General features: G+C 48.7%; 1 pseudogene; it reads left to right on the top strand.

The window, feature by feature from the left end:
* Positions 1-530: 530 nt before the first annotated feature.
* On the top strand, positions 531-1,295 carry LOC118021938 (annotated as a pseudogene).
* The last annotated feature ends 8,466 nt before the right edge of the window (positions 1,296-9,761 follow it).

The following is a 9,761-nucleotide window of genomic DNA, read 5'->3' as shown; positions in this document are numbered from 1 at the left end:
GCCCACCGGCCAAATCTAGCCCCCTGTGTTTCTGGGAAACCCACAAGTATGACTTTTACATTTTTAAATTGTTTTAAAAATCAGGGGCGCCTGGGTGGCTCAGTCGTTAAGCATCTGCCTTCGGCTCAGGTCATGATCCCAGGGTCCTGGGATCGAGTCCCGCATCGGGCTCCCAGCTCCGGGAAGCCTGCTTCTCCCTCTCCCACTCCCCCTGCTTGTGTTCCCTCTCTCGCTGTGTCTCTCTCTGTCAAATAAATAAATAAAATCTTTTTTAAAAAATCGTTTTAAAGATCGAAAGGTGCGGAAGGGAGGCGGGCACCTTCCTGGAAAAGAAGCGGGTTGGGCTCGGCTGAAAAGCAAGCCCGACACCAGAAGTGGGAGATTCCAGAACTGGATGTAAAAACCCTTTCTTCCTGGAGTTTTCTGGACCCAATTAAGATGTTGTACCCGGTCCGGTTACCCTAGTTACAGGCGTCGCAGTTTGTCGAGGAACAGAGAGAAGAGACTCAAGAGGCCTGTTTACCTCAATCATGGGGTCTTCTTCAAAGGGTCTGCTCACCCAGGTTACTCAGTTCTGGAACCTCCTAGATGATCTGGCTGAAAGTAATCCTGAGAGCTACGAGTTCATTCAACAGCAGCTGAAAGAAGGGAAATAGCTCTATGCCCTACCCCCCCCAGAACCACAGTTCTGTCTACAAACCAAGATCCTGAAACCAAAGGAAAAAGTACTTTTTATTAACCTGTGTCAGTGGAAAAGGATCCCAGCTCCCCAGTCAGCCATTCATCCAGTACCTCTAAGTGTTGGCAGACCAGAAGATATGTCTGAGACATCAGATGTTTATACAGTCATCCATGTTGCCTACAATCCTGATGTTCTCCAAGCAGCAGAAAAGGACCAAGTGAGAAAAGATCAATTAATACGGATGACCATGAAATGCACTGAGGAACAATTCCAGTTCACTCTCTCATACTCTTACAGTATCACTAAATTTAGAATAAAAGGAAGCATTCAAAGGATGAAACAAAATCTGATGGGAATGCAAGCTGACCCCACAGATTTAAGAGAGAAAATGAGAAAGGAACTAACCCTTGAACAGGTAAGTAGGACTGTGAGCAATCCAGATCACATTCAGCTTTTATTGCCAAAAGGTGAAGTTTCAAGCAAAACAAGGTATCTGATTGAGATTTCCAGTACAGAGATCCAGGTAGAGATGAAGGAACCAGACTATGAATTAAAAATTGTGGCTGACCAGAATGAGAAACCTCTGGAAATTGAAATAAAAGTTGAATTACCTGGTATTAAAAAAAAAAAAAGAGTACACTTACAATGATGAGAGCACTGAATAATGCATAGAATTGTTGAATCACCATATTGTACACCTGAAACTAAGAGAACACTGTATGTTCACGATACTGGAATTAAAATTTTAAACTTAATTTAAAAAAATCAAAAGACTATTTCGTGGCCTGTGAAACAAGCTCAGAGAGGTCGCTCAACTTACCCAAGGCCACACAGCCAAGAGGCAGCAGAGCTGGGTTCGAACGCAGATCTGACTCCAAAACTCACGCGTTTCTACTCCCCCAGGTCCCCTCTAGGCTCACAATCTCAGCATCTCCTCCCCCTTGACAGAGGAAAAAATGTGGTTCATGGAGCTCGGGTGACTTGTTCGCATGGTGATCAGCCAGAGTGGTGAGGAGGGACTTGACCCCTGGCATCTGCCTGCAAACACAGTGCTCCATTCTAGACTGCAACTCCTGACTCTGGATGGGGCTGATTCTCTGTAGAGATAACACCCAGTAGTAGCACCGAGAGGGAAGGAAGTAACGGATTCATGTTTTTTTGCAGGGGTCACTCCTGCCAGTCCCATGCTGATGGTTCTTCTGCAAAATGGGTATAACCCTCCCGTGAGAATAAGGCTGCCAGACAGAGGAACCAGGCAGCCCCTCCCACGGCATCCATCCCCCAGAACAACCCTGCTTTCCTGGTACACATATGGAGGAGCCACATGAGGTTTCCCCTGGAAAATTCAACTGTGCAGTTAAGGAAATAAAGCTTGCAGATGACCACTCGGAGGAAGGCTAGGTCATTCTGAGCTGGCCCCAGATCCCAGGGCTGAGTGAATGGGCTCCGGCTGCCACTAACCTGGCACCTTGAACGGCAGAGATTTATCCCCTGGAGGCTGGAAGTCCAGGGGCAAGATCCCCACAGGCTGGTTTCTTCTGGGGCCTCTCTCTGTGGCATGGAGACGGCCACACTCCATCTGAGTGTTTCCATGGCGTTCTCCTTCTAGGCACGTTTATGTCCAAATTTCCTCTTCTTATAAGGACACCAATCATGCTGGATGAAGGCCCACCCCAGTGAAGTCCTGTTACTTAATTACTTCTCTAAAAACCCCATCTCCAAATAGAGTATGTTTCAGAGATGCTGGGAGCTCAGACTTCTGCATATGAATGGGGCAAGGGGTGTAGGGGGGACCCAGTGTAGCCCAGAAGAGAGCATTAGGGCACCTGGCTCGTCTGTCTGTCCTGCAGAGTCCTACAAGGAGGGACTACAAGGAGGGGAGAAGGCCCGGAGTCCACTCTGAGTGGAGGGAGGGCTGATAAGGGCTGGAGGAGGGCCCAGCATGGCTGCCCTGGATCCTCCCAGCCTGCTGGGCACCCAGACTTCAGTGGCCAGGATTTATCACGGCAGTCACCAGGGTAATTGGAAAGAAGCAGGCTGTCAGGGGCAGGACCTGAGGACTAAATTTCAGCAGTGACACCTCCTGCCGGAGCCCCACCATTCTCCATGAGTTATCACCCCGGGACCCCCAGCCCCCACTCTGGGCCCTGCAGAGGTGAGTACTTGTCCATCTGAGAGGTTTTTCAAGGTCTCCTGTTTGAGTTGGCTGACCTGGGCACTCGGGGAGGGGGTTGGGAGGAGAGCCTCTGCAACCCTTGCAGGGGTTCGGCCTCCAACTCAGCCTTCCCTGCACAATGCAGCCCCCTGGACAGCCCACCCCAGGCAGTTCTGGTGGCACAGATCTGGGTCTGGGGCCAGGCTACACTTCCCTGTGACCCAGCTCCAAACCGGAGCAGAGAACTTCCCCCTCTCAGAGAACATTCTGGCTTCAGATTCTGCCTAGCTGCCTCTAAGTCCTTTGTCTCTGTCTCTCTCTCATCACAAGCAGGAGCCACGTGAAAAAGTATCTCCAACTCCCATGCTGGCTTCCTATCCTTGCTCTGGACCTCAACCCCAACCCCACGTGGCCTCTCCCTTTTTATCCCCTCCCCCCACCAAGCCGCCACCTCTCAGTCCTCTGGTTTCCATGCTGGGGGCCCTTGCGCCACTGGATTCGAATGGCCCCTCTGGGAAGATACCTCAGCGGAGCCCTTCGCCCCGAGGGGTCACCAAGCAGATGTAGGATAGGCGTCAGGCAGAGATGGGGCTGGCATGGGTTGAAGAGTGTGTTCCCCCCCAAAAATCCTCCTCCTCCTGGAACCTCAGAATGTGACCTTATCTGGAAATAGCATCTTTCCAGGTGCAGTAGTTCAAACGAGACCGATCGGGGAGAGGCCTAAATCCAATGACTGGTGTCTTTATAAGAGAGAAGCTTGGACACAGACGCGGGGAGTGGGACAGTGGGGCACCTGCAAAAGCAAGACACCTGGGGCTGCCGGGACCAACGAGCCGGCGGGGAGGCATGGAACGGGTTCCCGCTCAGAGTCCTGAGCAGGGACCAGCCCTGTGGATGCACTCTGGCCGCCAGACCCATGGAGAGTAAATTCCTGTTGTTTTAAGTCACCCTATGTGTGGTCTTTCGTTAAGCAGCCCGAAAAAAGGGATGCAGGGCCCACGCGTGGGGGCAACAAGGACACCCCAACAGACCTCCAACAAAGCTAACCTCAGGCTTCTGACAGACACGGGATGGGGAACAGGCCTGGAGAAACTGTCCTGGGGAAACAGGCCTGGAGAAACCGAGAGCCACCAGGAAGAAACCGAGAGCCACCAGGAACCCCCCTCCAAAACACACACACACACACACACAGAGCCGACCCCCGCCTCCAACACACACACACACACACCAAGAGCCACCAGGAACCCCCCCTCCAACACACACACACACACAGACACACAATTCAGGGGATCCAGGTGTTCAAACGTGGGGTGCCCCAGGACTTGAGAGCTGGGAGATCTGCCCTGGACATACAGACGTCTGCTCACTCGCTTAACCTCAGTGTCTTCATCCCTGAAATGCGGTGTGAGCATTCCCACTACACACGATCAGCGTGCTGGGTGCATACCGCACGTGAATGCTGACCCTCAATCCACAGCCCAGCGCAGGGTAGAGTGGCCCACCCTGGGGGCAGGCAATAAGGGACCACATTGTCTACACAGAACTTAGAAGCAAGAATAAAACCAACCCCAAGCTGGGCTGCTCTTTATCATCGCCAGGTGAACCCTGCAATCCTCTTCCCCACAAATACCTCTCTTCGGTCTAAGTTCTGAACACCTGTTGCAGTTAGCATTGGGTTTTTGTTGGGGATGGGGGGAGGTTAAATGTATTACTGAGGTATAATTGATACACAATGTTGTATTAGTTCCAGGTGTATAACATAGTGATTCCACAATTCTATACATTATTCAGTGCTCCTCTGAGTTTTAATGATATATACATAAACTTCAAATCAGCACATTTTTATTACTTACACTGTCATAAACACTGCATTCTCCAGAAGTTAATTCTGAGAATGCCCGGCTATACAGCCAAACAGACCCGGCTCCTGCGTCTGTTTGGAGAGAAAATCCCTGGTGGTTGGGGATCCTCAGCGCTCTGTCTGGGTGCAGTGTGCATCTTCAACACCTTCGTGGTGCTTAGGGTCCCTGTGGGCAAATGGCAGAGTTAACACATTGGTGGGGGGAGGGGCACAGCAACAGGGACACAGAGCGGGGGCTGCTCCCACTCTGGCATGCTGTTGGCACATAAAAACTAGGGGGTTTTATTTGTATTTACAGCTTAGGACCCCACGAAAGGGTGGGCTCTGTGGGGTGAGCTATTTTTGTTTGGTAAATGCAAATTCCAATTCACACAGGAAACAGTTTAGTAGATTCGATTAACATCTTGAAAATTGAAATGGATGCTTCTCTTTGAGCTGTTAATCCTTTGTTTTTTAAAAGGAAGGAAGCTGGGAGGGGTAATGGCAGGGATGGGCAAAATAGGTGAAGGGGATGAAGAGGGACAAGTTTCCAGTTATAAATGAGTCACAGGGATGAAAAGTGCAGCAGAGAATGTAGTCAATAATATTGTAATAACACTATATGGTGACAGATGGCAAATACACTTGTCATGCTGAGCATTTCATAATGTACATAAATGTCAAATCTCTGTTTTGCATCTGAAAGTAATATATGTCAACGGTACTTCAATTAAAAATTTAAATTTTTTTTCTTTTTTTTTTTAAAAAGATTTTATTTATTTATTTATTTGAGACAGAGAGAGAGACAGAGAGCATGAGAGGGAGGAGGGTCAGAGGGAGAAGCAGACTCCCCGCCGAGCAGGGAGCCCGATGCGGGACTCGATCCAGGGACTCCAGGATCATGACCTGAGCCGAAGGCAGTCGCTTAACCAACTGAGCCACCCAGGCGCCCAACATGCAATCATTTTAAAACTTCTTTTTTTTAAAAAAAAATATTCATTCATTAGAGAGAGAGAGCACAAGCAGGGGGAGTGGCAGAGGGAGAAGCAGACTCCCTGCCGAGCAGGGAGCCCGATGCGGGACTCGATCCCGGGATTCCAGGATCATGACCTGAGCCGAAGGCAGTCGCTTAACCAACTGAGCCACCCAGGCGCCCTAAAAATTTAAATTTTAAATAGATTTTTAATGATAAAAAGAATGGATAAATCAAGTGTTTGGGATTGCTACAGACTATTGCAGATCACTTTGTCAGTAACGTAACTAATGCCACTGATTTGCACACTTAAAGTTGGTCAAAATGGTGCATTTTATGTGATCTATATTTTATGACAAATATTTAAATGAGTAATGTAATATGCCCAAAACCATCAAATTATACCTTCAGTGGGTGAAGTATATGGTATGTGAACTGTATCTGAATAAAGTTGTCATAAAAAAAAAGTAAGTAAAGGATGCTAAAAATGACCCACTCTGGGTGTCATATAAGCCACATATACCACTGGGTGGTATTATCCCTATTTTATAGAAGAGGAAACAGAGGTTCAGAGAGGTGAAGTGATCTGCTTAAGGTCACACCTTGAGACCAGTGGTTCTCAAGGCCACTGTGTTCCCCCTGGGACAGCCGACAGTATTTGGAGGCATGTGGTATTGTCACAGCTGGGGAGGAGATGCTACTGGCATCTAGTTGGGGGGGGGCAGGGACACCACGAACACAGGAGCATCCAGCCCTAATGCCAATATTGCTGGAGTCAAGACAGAGAGCGATAAGGAGACAGCGCAGAAATGGGGAGGGACCCAGGGACACACACACAGGGACTGTCCTATCTGGAGTGAATGAAACCAGCAAGGAACTGGGGGGCGTGGAGGCTGGCGGGGAAGAGCTCAGTCCAGCGGCCCCACCGGAGCCAAGTTCCAAATTCAACAGCCTAACATTTTAAAGATTTGAGTAATAATAAAAATATGCTTCAAAAGAATATATTATCAGGCGCCTGGGTGGCTCAGTCGGTTAAGCGACTGCCTTCGGCTCAGGTCATGGTCCTGGAGTCCCGGGATCGAGTCCCGCATCGGGCTCCCTGCTCGGCGAGGAGCCTGCTTCTCCCTCTGACCCTCTTCCCTCTCATGCTCTCTCTCTCTCATTCTCTCTCTCAAATAAATAAATAAAATCTTGGGTGCCTGGGTGGCTCAGTCGGTTAAGCGACTGCCTTCGGCTCAGGTCATGATCCTGGAGTCCCGGGATCGAGTCCCGCATCGGGCTCCCTGCTCGGCAGGGAGTCTGCTTCTCCCTCTGACCCTCCTCCCTCTCATGCTCTCTGTCTCTCATTCTCTCTGTCTCGAATAAATAAATAAAATGTTTAAAAATAATAATAATATATTATCTGTGCCCATCCCATAGGCTGGCAGCATTTGGCCGGAGTGCAGCCAGAGAAGTGAGGGACCCGAGCTCAGCCATCAATGGGGGCAGGAGAAAAAGTAACCCAGGCGAGCAGCAGGCTTCCACCACCCCTAGGAAAAAAATTTTAAGTCATCTCTAATAAATAAGCCATTGGATTTTGAAAGGGTGCATTTATTCTTTTTCCAAAGGCTTTCAGGGCACCAATTTCTGGTCACAAACTAAGCAGACCCAGATGCAGCCCCAAGGACTCCCCAGAAGGCCTCTTTGCAAATCCCCGCTGGCCCCAAGTGCAGGGCTGAGCTCTTCAAGGCCCCAATACCCAGCACAGTTTCCAGGGCAAAGTAGTGCCCAAAAAATGTGCGCAATGTTTCCAATGGTTAAACTTGACCTCTTTGTAGGGCCAAGGTTCTTTCAGCAGCCTCTGTCCCTCTCTGCCTTCACCTCATCCTTTCCACTCCCCTGCTCTGTTCCAGCCACACTGGCTTCTATGCTGTCCCTCAAATCCACACTCCTGCCCCAGGGCCTTTGCACTTCCTCTGCTTTCACAACTCACTCCCTCCTCCCCTTCAGGTCTTTGTTGGAAGGTCCATTTACAAAATTGCCACTTTCTCTCTTCCCCATTCTTTTTTTTTTTTTTTTTTTTTTGCCTAGAGCACTTACATCCTCCCAACTTGCTAAATAATTCCCTCCTGAACTTGTTCAATGTTTACTTCTAGATAGACTCTAGGGTATCTAGTAAAGGCCCCTGATAAATATGTGTGGAATGAAGGAATGGTCTTTAAGCCTCACAATGACTCTCTGTGATAGTAATATCATCGACACAGTGACTCTCTCTGATAGTAATATAATCGACGCCATTTAAAGACAGGGAAACTGAGACACACAGAGGTCGTGTGACTTGCCCAAGGTCACTTAGCTACGAGTTCCAGAGCTGGATTCCAGGTGAGGCAGGTGTCCCTGAGGTCCTCCTTCTCTACTACATGGCTATGCAGCTTCCCAGGCAAAGCCTTTCCTCCAAATCCTGTTCTGTCCCTGGGTCCAGGGGACCCTGGACAGGTTCCCTGTCCTGGACCTGCTACCCCCAGAATGCGGGCCATCTGGACCCGTTCAAAGATCCCTCAGGAATTCCTGCACTAAACATCACATACAACTGCTCTCCTCCTGCATGGATAAATACTGAGCTCAAACTTCTAGAGAGACACCATGTGGAATATGGAAAGCCAGAGAGGGCTGGGAGTAGCCCTAGTCACACAACTGTGGGATCTCCCTTAAAGAAGGTGGATGTGATGGGCTGAACTGGTTGAGACCAAAAAAGATGTTGAGACCCTAACTCTCAGGACTTTACAGTGTGACCATATGTGGAGCTATCTGACCAACAGAGGGAACCAGGTTAAGATGAGGCCATGAGAGTGGGCCCTAATCCAGGAAGACTGGCATGTTTCTAAAAAGGAGATATTTGGACATAAAGCTGTGCACAGAGAGATGATGATGTGAAGGCCCAGAGAGAAGATACGACCTACCTACGAGCCAAGGATGCCTGAAGCTGTGGAAGTGAGGAGAGGCCTTAGACAGATTCTCCCTCACTTCCCTCGGAAGGAACCAGCCCTGCCAGCACTTTGACTGTGGCCTTCCAGGCTCCAGAACAGTGAGAATAAATGTCTGTTGTTTCAACCAAGCAGTTCATGGTGCTTTGCAGCCGCGGCCTTACCAAACCACTGCAGTGCCTAACCAAATAAAGGTGGGGTTCTCTGGAAAGTGTAGGAGAGAGATGGTCACCAAGAGAAGTCACTGCATACACAATGAAGTCCTTTTGAGGCCAACTGTCAACTCGACATGTGATCCTTAAGATGAGGTCCTGTTTCCAGGTGAACTTCAGTTCTAGTCTTGAATCCCGATGGGATGTGTCCTGTCCCCCGTCTCAGAAATTCTCCTGGTGCTCATTGCTTGATTCACTGGTCTCCCCCAGTCCTCATGGCCTCCCCTCAAGACACAAGGCAATGTGTCTGATCACACGTACCTTGCGGATTGTGATGTATTAGATTTTATTTTTGCCCAAATAATGAGCACGCTTACTAAAAAAACTTCATGAATAAGGATGGGTGCCTTATCGAGCAGATTGAAAGGATTCTGTACCTGTCTTTTGGGGAAAGGCAGCTGAAACCCTGATATGGATTAGCCTAAAGAAAAATAAACAAGTGTAAACCAAGACGAAGAGGAAAATCTTGCCATTTGGGAGAACAGGGATGGACCTAGAGGATGTTATGCTAAATGAAACAAGTCAGACTGAGAAAGACAAACACCCTGATGATTTCACTTACATGCAGAATCTAAGACACAAAACGAACAGAGACTCATAGCTGTATAGCACCACTAGGTGCAGGGAGAGGCTAGAAGGGGGATGAAACAGGTGAAGGGGATTAAGAGGTACAAACATCCAGTTACAAAGTCAGTCTTGGGGGTGTAAAGTATAGCACAGGGGATTCAGTCAATAATATTGTAGCAACTTTAACTACACTCATGGTGGGGATCATTTCGTAACATAAAAATCAAGTCACTGTAATGGATGCTGGAAACGACTAGGATGGGAAGACAATTATATTTCCATTAAAAAAAAAAAGGGAGAACAAGAAGAGGGAAGATTAGGGGCATCTGGCTGGCTGTCAGTGGAAGTGTGACTCTTGATCTCCGGGTT

Source organism: Mirounga leonina, unplaced genomic scaffold (genome assembly GCF_011800145.1).
Source record: "Mirounga leonina isolate KUSES-001 unplaced genomic scaffold, KU_Mleo_1.0 Mir_175, whole genome shotgun sequence".
In the NCBI taxonomy this organism is placed as follows: Eukaryota; Metazoa; Chordata; class Mammalia; order Carnivora; family Phocidae; genus Mirounga; species Mirounga leonina.
The sequence above is the reverse complement of the archived record's forward strand: the minus strand, read 5'-3'. Positions and strand labels throughout refer to the sequence as shown.